The 13,233-nt window shown below is 38.8% G+C and overlaps 1 pseudogene; it reads left to right on the forward strand.

The window, feature by feature from the left end:
- The first annotated feature begins 8,095 nt into the window (after nucleotides 1-8,095).
- Nucleotides 8,096-9,340, forward strand: LOC148944952 (endoplasmic reticulum chaperone BiP pseudogene; annotated as a pseudogene).
- The last annotated feature ends 3,893 nt before the right edge of the window (nucleotides 9,341-13,233 follow it).

Raw genomic sequence — 13,233 nt, forward strand, 5'->3', positions numbered from 1 at the left:
TGTTATATGATAGGCAAGAAGGCTTATACAGGAAACAAATTGTTCTACATCCAACCCAACTAGCCCATTACTTGATTTGCAGTCTCTCTACATTCTTTCGTGCGCGTCTTTCACTTTTCATCAAATTCATGGCGATGTTCCCACAGTCCTCCAAATTACTCCTTCTTTCGTCGCTGATAGGTCTTCGCATCATCTTCGCAATTCAAGGAATATTAATATTTTATTCACTCCATCTGTGAGGTCTGACTTTAATCCATTAACCTCTTGTCATATCGTTTGGAATAGCCTACCTGAGTCAGCTCAAGAATGTCACTCGTTGGGTAGTTTGAAAAGAATTAAAAAATTTTTTGTAATGTCTTGATTTTTCATGTTTAAATTTATTATTGTTTTTTTTTAATTATTTTTTTTCTCTTTTTTGTTTTGTTTTGTGTGTGTGTGTGTTGAGAAAGGTTGAAATGCATTATGTTAAAATTAGCTTTTTTTTCTCTTTTTTTTTAGTATTTATGTTATTTCTGTTTTTCCTCTGTTTTTTTTTTTTTTTTTTTTTTTTTTTTTTTTTTTTTTTTTCCTGGCCATAAAACCTATTTCTGTGTTTTTGTCGTAAATTTATTGGTTGAATAAATTGATTGATTGATTGATCATAGGGTAGTGCACATGGAATAATTTGATTGCTTGGTAGTCCCCTGTTTAGTTTTTGATTTTTTTCTCTCTCTCTTCTTTTTTTATGTGGATCTTTGTATTTTAAGGGTTTTTTTCCTGTTTATTCTTTTTTTTTCTTTTTTTTTTCTTGTGTTTAGTCTCTTAAAGGTATGAATGTATGATGCTGAAAATGTTTTTGTTTTTTATGTATTTGCTTCATTTTGTTTCTCCCCTGTTTTTTTCCTGGCCATAGAGCCTTACGGGGGAGTTTATATTGAAGTGTATTTTGTTAAGTTTATTGATTGAATAAATTGATTGATTGACATCGTTCCTTACTTTCAGTTAAGAAAACTTATTTTTTTATTTAATTTTTGAACGTTTTTGAATTAATACAGGTTTTGATTTTGGCTCACCGTACATAAATAATTAAAACAAAATTTGCATATTAATTTTAATTTTATTTGGTTAAATGGTTTATTTGATACTTGTTTAATTTTTTTTATGAACGTTTTTATTAGTAATGAATATACGTAACTTACGAATTAACTTGCGTACCAAACTTCTATATTCGTATAATTTTATTAAGTGTATTAGGGGGCTCGCCCCCTAGTCAATACCTCGCTCTTTAAGCTAAAGTTCGAATTTTGTTCCAATTCTTGAAGAATGACCCCTTAATCACAAAGGCAGTTAATTGGAATAAATAGCTGTTATGAAAGTACTAAAAAATCTTTGGCTTAAAGAGCGAGGTATTGACTAGGGGGTGAACCCAATAATACACGTAATATTTTCTGTTCGTTTTAAGTTTTGATGTTACTCCTTATTTTCAGATGTAAAACTTGTTTTTTGTATATTCAATTTCTGATCTTTTTTTAAATAATGCTGGGAAACCCGGCGCTCCCTTCATAGGAATGTCCCTTCCCCCATGAAAACTTCCTTCATGGAAAGATCTTCCCACATAACCCCCAAAAATCCCCCCTTATTACCAGAAAAAATACCCCCTGAAAACGTCTGTATACTTCCTAATAACCAATACTATATATTAACATTGGGTAAAGTTCATAACTTTCAGCCCTCCCCCCGGGGACTTTGGGATGTTAAGTCATCCTAAAGGACATAGCTATCATATTTTCAACCATGCTGAACAAAATGGGTATCTCAGAATTTTGATCAGGTAACTTTGGGAAAAAAATAAGCGTGGGAGGGGGCCTAGTTGCCCTCCATTTTTTGTCACTTTAAAAAGGCTCTAGAACTTTTAATTTCCGTTCCAATGAGTCCTCTTACGATATCCTAGGACCACTGGGTCGATACGATCACCCCTGGGAAAAAGAACAAAAGAAAAACAAAAAAAATAAACACGCATCCGATGGGTAGGACTAAACTTGATGAAAGATATATATTTGAATTCAGAATTGAAATCTGATTCTTTTGATGTATCTATTGGTATCAAAAACCCGTTTTCTAGAGTTTCGGTTACCATTGAGTCGGGTCGCTCCTTACTTACAGTTCGTTACCACGAACTGTTTGAAAATGTCAAACCTTAAAATCACTTTCGACTATTAAAAAGGGCACTACGCCTTTCGATTTCCAATCAAATGAACCCTTTTGGAAACGACAACGCTTTCTGTAAGCACCTTATATGCCCCCAGGGCATAAAATACAACCCTTGCCCTAAGATCTGTTAGGGTGGTTGTCATCCTCTAAGACAAAATTTCCAGAGCTTTCAACTATGTTAAACAACAGGGTTATCTCAAAATTTTGATTGGATGTGTTTGGGGCAATTGTGGGCGTGAGAGGGGTGTTACTCGCCTTCCAATCACTTTCGACTATTAGAAAGGGCACAAGCCACTCCAATTTCCAATTGAATGAGTGCTTTTCGAAGTTTCTACGACAACTTCTTTGATACGAAGTGCCCTGCTCTAAAGGAAAAATTAATAAATAATACATTGGGCCAACATCGTTCTTATATGCCCCAAGGGCATAACTTAATGCCCTTGCCCTAAGGATTGTGGGGGGGGAGGGGTGTCCTCCTCATTACTTAGTCCCCGTTTTTTTTGTCGTTGCTTCTCGCTTTTTCTTTAGACGTTGATAGGATAGTTCCGCTACCAGTGAAATATGCAAATACTAGCTACACAAATCGTTTAGGCTACACCCCCAGGGCATAATTAAACGCCCCCGCACTAAACGGGCTGAGGGGGCTACAGCATAGAAGTCGCCAATCTCCAAAACTTTCAACTACGTTGAAAAAAATGGATATTTCAAAATTTTGATTGAACGTGCTTTGAAAAATGGTGGGCGTCATAGGGGCGTTAGTCGCTAACCAATCACTTTCAACTGTTAAAAAAGGCACTAGCCCTTTCAATTTCCAATCGAGTGAGCCCTTTTGAAGTTTCTACGACAACACTTTCATTAAAAACTTTATATACCCCTGGGCATAATTTACAACTCTTGCCCTGAGGGCTGTGGGGGGAGGGGTTGTCATCCTTAAAAGACCTAATTTCCAAGACTTTCAACTAGGTTAAATAAAATGGCTATCTAAAATTGTGTTCGGATGTTTTTGGAGAAAAGGTGGCCGTGAGAGGGGGGTTAGTTGCCCTCAAATCACTGTCGACTGTTAAAAAGGATACTATCCTTTTGAATTTTAAATCGAATGAGCCCTTTTCAAATTTCTACGACAAAGATTTCAATAAAAACCTTATATGCCCCAAGGGCATAACTTATAATCCTTGCCCTGAGGGTTGTGGGGGAGTGTCCGTCTCGAAAATATATTTTCTATCGGGAAATCAACTACGCTGAACAATAGGGCTATCTCAAAATTTTTATCGGATATGTTTGGGGGAACGATGTGCGTGGAGGGGGGGGGGGCTAGTTGCCCTCCAATCAGTTTCGACTATTAAAAATGGCACTAGCCCTTTGAATTTCCAAGCGAATGAGCTTTTTTGAAGTTTACGACAACGCCTTCTTTAAAAACCTTATATGCCCCCAGGGTATAGCTTAAAACCCTTGCCGTGAGGGCTGTGGGGGAGTGTCCTCCTCAAAATCATATTTTCTGTCTGGAAATCAACTGCGCTCAACAAAATGGCTATCTCAAAATGTTGATTGGATGTGTTTGGGAAAATGTTGGGCGTGGGGTTGCTAGTTGTCCTCCAATCACGTTCGACTATTAAAAAGAGCAATAGCCCTTTGATTTTCCAATCGAATGAGCCTGTTTTGAAGTTTCTACGACAACGCCTTCTATAAAAACGTTATATACCCCCAGGGCATAACTTAAAACCCTTGCGCTGAGGATTGTGAGGGAGTATCCTCCTCAAAAACATATTTTCTATCTGGAAATCAACAACGCTGAACAAAATGGCCATCTCAAAATTTTGATTGGATGTGTTTGGGGGAATGATTGGCGTGAGGAGGGCTAATTGCCTTCCAATCACTTTCGACTATTAAAAAGGGTACTAGCCCTTTGAATTTCCAATCTAATGAGCCTGTTTTGAAGTTTCTACGACAACGCCTTCTATAAAAACGTTATATGCCCCCAGGGCATAACTTAAAACCCTTGCCCTGAGGGTTGTGGCGGAGTGTCCTCCTCAAAAAAATTTTTATATCTGGAAATCAACTACGCTGAACAAAATGGCTGTCTCTAAATTTTGACTGGATGTGTTTGGGGGAATGATGGGCGTGAGGGTGGGCTATTTGCCCTCCAATCACTTTCGACTATGAAAAAGGGCACTGGAACTCTCAATTTCGAATCGAAGGAGATCCTTTTGAAGTTTCTAAGACGACACCTTCCATATGAAGTGCCCTGTTCTAAAGGAAAAAAAATAAATAATACATTGTGCCAACATCGTTCTTATATGCCCTCAGGGCATAACTTAAAACCCTTGCCTCGAGGGTGGTGGTGGAGTGTCCTCCTCAAAAACATATTTTCTATCTGGAAATCAACTACGCTGAACAAAATGGCTATCTCAAAATTTTGATTGGATGTGTGTTGGGAGAATGATGGGCGTGGGGGGAGGGGGCTAGTTGCCCTCCAATCACTATTGACTATTAAAAAGAGCACTGAACTCTCAATTTCCAATCGAATGAGCCCCTTTTGAAGTTTCTCAGCCAACCCCTTCCATGTGAAGTGCCCTGCTCTAAAGGAATACAAACAATAAATAGTACATTGTCCCAACATCGTTCTTATATGCCCTTGGGGCTTAACTTAAAACCCTTGCCCCGAGGGCTGTGGGGGAGTATCCTCCTCAAAAACATATTTTCTACGCTGAACAAAATGGCTATCTCAAAATTTTGACTGGATATGTTTGGGAAAATGACGGGCTTGGGGGGGGGACGAGTTGCCCTCCAATCACTTTTGACTATTAAAAATAGCACTAGAAATCTCAATTTCCAATCGACTGAGCCGCTTTTGAAGTTTCTATGACGACCCCTTCCATAAGAAGTGCCCTGCTCTAAAAGAAATAAATAATAAATAGTACATGGTGCCAACATTCTTTTTATATGCTTTTGAGGCATAACTTCAAACCCTTGCCCCGAGGGTTGTGGGGAAGTGTCCTCCTCAGAAACATATTTTCTAGCTGGAAATCAACTACGCTGAACAAAATGGCTATCTCAAATTTTTGATTGGATGTGTTTGGCGGAATGATGGACGTAGGGGGGGGGGCTAGTTGCCATCCAATCACTTTCAACTATAAAAAGGGCACTAGCCATTCCAATTTCCAATCGAATGAGCCCTATTCGAAGTTTCTACGACAACTCCTTTGATATGAAGTGCCCGGTTGGAGAGAAAAAAACACATTGTGCCCACATCGTTTTTTACTTAGGCAACGCTAGCAATGCCTATGAAAGTACAAATTACGTTCTGGTTAATATTCAGGTAATATTCTTTACTATAGAATCAAATGCAACTCTTTGATCATAGGCAGCGCAATACTACGTATGTAAAGAACGATGTTAGCAAAATGTATTTTTTTTTTCGTATAGATCAGGGCACTTCGTATCGAAGGATTTGTCGTAAAAACTTCAAATATGGCTCATTCGGTTGGAAATTGGAAGGGCATGTGCCCTTTTTACATAACCGAAAGTGATTCGAAGGGAACTAACACCCCTTCCACGCCCACCATTTCCCAAATTACATGCAATCAAGATTTTGAGAAAGCCACTTTGTTCCACATTGTTAATTTTCGGATGGAATTTTCGGAGTTCACTTGCTCACGCTTAAAAATCTTTATAAACGCTCTAGATCACTTTAAATGCTTTAAAAAACTTATAATTCTAAGGTGCATCCAAAGTGTGAGATTACTTACAAGCACCTAAAATCATTTCAAACACTTTTGATCGCTTGTAAACGCTTATGAACACTCATAAATGCTTTGGAAAGATTATAAGCACTTTTGATCAATTGTATCTAATAAATCTAGCTAATAAATGTACGCAATAATAAATCATCTAAATAAATAGAAAATCGCTTTAGATGACATATAATCATTTCTAAACGCTTTAGATCACGTATAGACACTTTAGATTATATTTAAACGACTTCACATCTTACATTTTTTTCCAAAACGTATGAACAATTAAAATAGACTATAAGAGCTTTAGATCAATTGAATTTATCAAGTATTTTGGGCAATCGGTTGCATCAAGACTGGGCTGGGTAATTGTAGACAGAGACAAGCCAAGACAGATAGTCCAAGTAATTGAGAGGCAAATGTTTAAATGGCTGGGGCACGGGTAAATGGCAGGAGTATGAATGACTCTCTTATTAGATGAATGACTCATCTAAAGCGTATATAAATACGCTTCAGAACACTAATAGATGATTTAGGACTATTGTAAACGCTTACACTTTAAATTCTCTTATAAATTCTTTAAATCTCTTACAAAAGCTTTATATCACTAATAAACACTTTAGATTACTTATAAACAATTGAAATTGCACTTTTATCACTTATAAACGCTTTCGACCACATATAGAAGGTTTAGATCATTTTTAAATGCCAGGAAATGGACCAAACCTTGGGGAACCCTATATTGAATTTTTGATTTTTAAAGCACTTGCAAACGCTAAAGATCACTTAAAAGCACTTTAGAGTAGTATTGATTACTTACGAACACTTTAGATCCCTTATAAAATCTTTATATCTCTCATAAACTCGTTAGATCAGCTAAAAATACTTTAAATCACTTATAAAAACTTGAAATGACTAATTTATTTTCGATCATTTATCATCGCTTTAGATAACTCATAAATTCTTTACTTAATATGTAAATGCGTTAGATCATTTGTAAACGCGTTAGACCACTTATAAACTCTTCAGATCATTTATAAACGCTTTTGATCTTTTAAAAACGTTTTGGATAACTTGTAACTTCTCTAGAAGACGATGTAGAAGGTATTCACTCATAAATGTTTTAGACCAATTAAAAACGCTGAAGATTACTTATTATCGCTCTAAATCACCTATACACACTTTTGATCACTAAAAACGCTTTAGATCACTTAAAAACAATTTTGTTCACTTATAAATGCTTTAAATTATTAAGAAGCGTCTTAGATGAATTAAAAGTGCTTTAGATCACTTATAAACGCTTTTGATCACTTATAAGCACTTTAAATCACTTATTTGCCTTAGAGCATTTAAAAGCACCTTAGATAACTCATAAATTCTTTAGATAAATTTAAACGCTTTGGATCACTCATAAAGGCTTTTATTCACCTAAAAACGTTTTGGATAGCTTATAAACGCTCTAGAACACTTATAAAGGCTTCGAACACTTATACACGCTAAAAAATCTTTATAAACCCTCTAGATCGCTTTAAGCGCTTCAAAACACTTGTAATTCAAAGACGCATCTATAGCGTGAGATCACTTATAAACACTCTAGATTACTTACAAAAAACCAAAATCATTTAAAACACTTTTTGATCACTTTGAAACGCTTGTGAACACTTGTAACTGCTTTAAAACGATTATAAGCACTTTTGATGAATTTTAAACGTTTTAGACCACTTATGAACACTTTAGATAACTTATAAACGATTTAGATTACTTATACATGCTCTACATCCTTTGCAAATGCTTTTGATGACTTACAAACACTTTATATCTCTTATAACCGGCCCTAACTGAACAAAGGGCAATGGCCAGGGCGATGGGCTATTACTTCAGGCTGGTTATAAACCAGCATGAAGTAATAACCCTTAGAATCTCCTCTGCTCTGAAGTAATATAAACCAGCCTGAACTATTAGAGATGCTGCGAAGAATCAACTGACAAAGAACCCTGAAAACACTATTTTGATGTTAAAGGACTTATTGGTGAAGGAATTATAAAGTGACCCTTAGGTCCGCAATGACATTAAGCATTTCCCTTTCAAAGTAAAGAAAATAATTAATAGGCCTCACATCGAAGTTGAAAACTAGTCAAGGTTTGAAAGTATTTTCACCAGAAGAAGTGTCGGCAATGGTGGCGCGTAAAATAAAGGAAACTTATTTGGGTAAGAACGTTACTCATGTCGTTATAACTGTACCTGCTTCCTTCAATGATGCTCAACGACAAGCCACGAGAGATGCAGGTACACTTGCTGGTTTGACAGTGTTGCGGATAATGAACGAACCCACGGCTTCGGTGATTGCTTATGATCTTGACAAGAAAGACGACGAACAAACTTTACTAGTTTATGACTTGGCGGCGGAACTTTTGACGTTTCCATTCTGACTATGGACAACGGTGTGTTTGAAGTCGTAGCCACTAACAGATACCTATTTCGGAGGTGAAGACTTTGATCAAAGGGCCATTGAACACTTTATCAATCTGTATAGAAGGAGGACAGGTAAAGATATTTGAAAGAATGACCATGCGATTCAGGAACTCCGTCGTGAAGTTGAAAAGGCAAAGCGATCTTTATCGTCCACAAACATAGTTGTGTTTGAAATTGAATCCTTTTTTGAAGGGGTGGACTTCTCAGAGTCATTGACAAAAGCGAAATTCAAAGAGCTAAATTTGGATCTCTTCAATGAAACATTAAAACCTGTGGAACAAGTGCTTAAGGATGCTGAAATGAAGAAGAGTGATATTGACGAAGTTGTGTTCGTTGGGGGATCCACTCGAATTCCAAAAATTTAAAGACTCATAAAGGAATTCTTCCATGGAAAGGAACCAAACAGAGGTATTAATCCTGATGAAGCTTTTTCTTATGGTGCTGCAGTTCAGGCTGGTATCTTAAGCGGTGAAGAAGCAACAAATGATATTATCCTTCTTGATGTCAATCCGTTGAGTCTAGGAATTGAAACAGTCGGTGGTATCTTGGCAAGATTGACTCCTCGTCATAGTGTCATACCGACTAAAAAGTCTCAGATTTTCTCTACAGCCTCTGATAATCAACCTGTAGTTGACATTGCGGTGTACAAAGGAGAGCACTCAATGACAAAAGACAATCATATGTTAGGCAGATTCGAGCTAAGTGGAATTCCTCCTGCAAAACGTGGTGTTCCGCAAATTGAAGTTAATTTCGAAATTGACGCAAACGGCATTCAAATTATATCAGCTGATGATAAAGCCGCTGGAAACAAAGGAAAGATTACCATCACTAACAACGAAAACCGACTTACTCCAGAAGAGATTGAAAAAATAATCAGCGATAGACAGCGATTTTCAGAAGAAGATACTACTTTAAAGGAAAGAATAGACTCCCGTAATGAATTATAATTTTATCCCTTGCCACTGGCTGGATTGAACTCGCAAGCCTCTGATCATGAGTCATACGTTCATCCGCTATACTATGACAAGGTATTCAACTTCACTTGAATTTCAAGCCAGTATATTTCCCTTGTTGTTCAAGCCGAGGGAGAGTAAGTTTCCGATATAAGGGTTTCGAACAAGGTGGTTCTAATGGTGTACCTTTTGTTTTGATCTGATTCTATTTTTAGGAGTTGTGAATTATCACTGTCTAATGAAAGGATTTATCACTATTTGAACTTTTTTATCGTCTTGACTACAAAGACTCTTGCATCAGCCCGATTGCCAGCAGTACCGGTAGGGAGGAAAGGGATTAAAATTTGATAATAAAAAATTGAATGAATTTAAGGTATAGGAAAATACTCTTTGGGAAAGCTTGGTGCAAACCTTAATTGCTCCATTCATTCAGTTAAAGATTTGAGTATTGTTTAGCAAATTTGACTTTTAAATTTTTTCTACTCTAATCTTCCACAGTAATGAATGTTCCGACTTGTATTTTAAAAGTAATAAAAGTAGGAAAGGTTGAGGGTATGGATAGGTGAGCCTTACTTGTGATGTAAAAGCATGGACAGTGTCAACTATAATTTAGAATGCACACAGGATAGGACTCAAGGGGGGCCCCCCTTCCGAGATGTTTTTTGTCGTCCTCATTTGTTTTTTTTCTATTTTTTCCCCCTTTTTTTTAAATAAACTTGTCAGTTTAGTCAATTATTGGAATCCCTGTCACTTCGTCTCCCAACCCCCCCCCCATGATTTTTCTTTAGATCCGTCTTTGAATGTGAATAAATTGGTAAAGTGGACAGTGTTCTTGTTCAAGTAGTCAAAACTTTCGCATCATTATTCAACGATAGGAATTCTTCCAAATTAGAAATAGGCTAGCTTTTCTGTCCGCTGAACAAATTAACATTTGACTTACTTACTTGACTTAATCCTCCTGCTGGTGGTCCAGCGTAGAGAGACACGTGACTCTTTGCCTCCATTCGGAACGGTCTTGTGCAAGCGTGACTGCTTCTTGTATATCAGTGCCGATCATTGAGAGGTACTGGGTGAGGCTGTCCCTCCATCTGAACCGGGGCCTTCCGCGGGGGCGCTTCCGACCATGCGCAGGGGGATCAAAATTGAAGAGAGTGCTGACGGGTGTTTCTGCTGGCATGCGGACCAAGTTGCCGAACCACCGTAGAGTTCGTGCAGTGAGCTGCCGAGGGCTGGGGGTCTGATCTGCTAGTGCCAGCCATCGGGTGTTTGAGACAAAGTCGTCTTATTTGATCCTTTCAATACGTGTTAAGAGCTTTGTTTGGGCCAAATCTATGGAATCACGACCAGAAGCAGCAGCCGGTTTGGTTTCAGCACTGTAGAGAAGGACTTGGGTTACGGGGGTGTTTTATATCCGCATTTTTGTTTTTCGGCTGATGTTGGGCTTTGACCACACTGAATGGCATAGTAAAGCCATAATTGATGTGGCTTTTCCGATGCGTGACCGAACTTCAGTTTTAACTGAGCCGTTTTCCGTGATGACAGTTGCAAGGTAGGGGAAAGACTTGACAACCTCGACGGTGTGACTTGATACGTTGAATGCTGGTGAGTTGGCAGTGTTACCTGCGGAGTCAACGATCATTACTTTTGTTTTCTACCAGCTAATATGTAGTCCCACTTTCAGGGCTTCTTCCTACAGTGTGTTGGGGGCTTCTTCGAGTTCAGCGGCAGAAGTGCATATCTGATCAATATCATCAGCGAAGTCGCAATCGGCTAAAACTCTGTCGCCATACCTTAGTCCGAAGGGGAGCCGGTTCGTGGTTCGATCCATGACATAATCAATCACCGCGTTGAACAGTTCAGGAGCAGCAGCACAACCTTGCCGTACACCGGTATTTATTTCGAACAGTGAGCTTCGACGACCATTAACCTGGACGGAGCTTTTTGTACCAGTGTAGAGCGCCTTGAACAGCCGACAGTATTTGTCCGGGAGACATGTTCGTTCTAGTATCAGCCAGAGAGACTCACGGTCAACCGAGTCGAAGGCTGCTTTAAACTCAACAAAGGCGAGGTATGCTGTACGCTGGAACTCACGAGCTTTCTCGATGACCTGGCGTACAGTGAAGATCTGCTCGGTCGTGGATCTGTTCGGCATGAAACCTGCTTGCTGAATCCGGCAGCACTTACGGATGAACTGGGTACTTCTATCTATCAAAGTCATGGCAAATAATTTGCCGGGAACCGACAGGAGGGTGATTCCTCTGTAGTTGGAGCAATCACTTCGACTACCTTTACGCTTCCATAGAGGGAGGATTATCCCTTCCTTCCATTCTTGTGAAATCAGTTCTGTTGTCCAAACGAGGGAAAACAGCATGTGCAGCCATAGTAGCATCGTCGGTCCTGCAAATTTTAGCAGCTCTACGGTGATCCCGCAGGTTCCTGGTGCTTTGATGTTTTTCATCCTCCTCAGAGCATTCTGTATCTCTTCTACAGAGGGAGGCGCAGGCTCTGGGAGATTTTCGCTTGTTGTTTGCTCAGCGGATGCGACTAGGTCAGGATCGACGTCGACTCTGTCGGCATTCAGCAGCTTTGTGAAATGCTCCTTCCATCGATCAAGCTGCGCGGTTTCATCTTCGAGCATTATGTCGGAGGTGGATTTAACTGCTCCTATCTTTGGAGGTTTCTCCTCGCTGAGGTCTCTGACATGCTTGAAAAGCGACATAGTGTCACCTTTTCGTGCTGCATCTTCTAGCTCATCAGCTTTTTTGTCAGCAAATTGTTGCTTGTCTCGGTGGATAAGTTTGTTCCTGACCCCGTTTAACCGTCTGTAGGAGGGCATATCTCCGGCCAGCCGCGCTTTTCTGCGTTGCTCAATGATTCGCAAAGCTTCTTGCGACAGCCAGGGCTTTTTTGAGTACATATTTCGACCGACGGTCTCAGTGGCGACCTCTAATATATTGTTTTTGTACGTCTGCCAAAACGTGTCGAAAATTTTATTTAGAATATGGCTATGAAGCGTATCTATCTACACACAGTCTTAAGCGTTTAGAAAACAGGAAGCTACCCTAATAGGGAAGCTCCCTTAAGCGGAAGCTTCACCACCAGGACAAAGATTACCTTAATGCGTGCTGCCAGGAATCCTAATGCCAAAATTTTCCAGCTTCATCTTTTCTTTTTCATATGACAGCCTGGACAGTTTGAGATATAGTACTGCTTGGTAAAAAGGAAATAACAAAAAAAAGGAAAAAGCTCTAGGGAGGCGGTGAGCCCCAAAATCGGTTAATATTTTAAGCTGCAAGAAATGGGCTACAAGCAACAATAGATGAAGAAGTAGAAGTATATAACGTAGAAGTAGTTTGTCTTTAAAGCAAATAGAATAGATCCCAAATTTGAAGGCTTGTTAGTTGTCGGATGATTTGATCCCTTATTTATTTAAAGATTAAACCAAAATTGTTCATTCAACCATTTTTATGACTTGTACATGTAATTAGTACTGGCAGAGGCTGAGTAAGAATGTTCTGATCTAATTTGCTAAGGGATAATTGGTGTGTGGTGAACATGTCTCCTCAGCTGCAAACATTATCAGAAGAACACTATAGCGCTGCCGATAGTAAAGGCCATAGGGCTACAATGCTTTATTGCTATTTATTATTATTTTTTTTCCCAGAGGCCCCTCATATGGAAGGGGTAGTCATGCAAACTTCAGAGGAGGCTTATTCGATTGAAAATTGGAAGTTCCAGTGCCCTTTTTGTGAGTCAAAAGTAATTGGAACGCAACTAGCCCCCTGCACGCCCTTGTTTCCCCTAATAGATGTGATACAAATTTTCAGATAGCCATTTTGTTAGAAATTGTTTAAAGATCATATATAAAAACTTTTAAGTCAACACAA

The sequence above is a fragment of the Artemia sp. Qi Xiang Cuo genome, chromosome 13 (assembly GCF_049724085.1).
Source record: "Artemia sp. Qi Xiang Cuo chromosome 13, ASM4972408v1, whole genome shotgun sequence".
Taxonomy (NCBI): Eukaryota; Metazoa; Arthropoda; class Branchiopoda; order Anostraca; family Artemiidae; genus Artemia; species Artemia sp. Qi Xiang Cuo.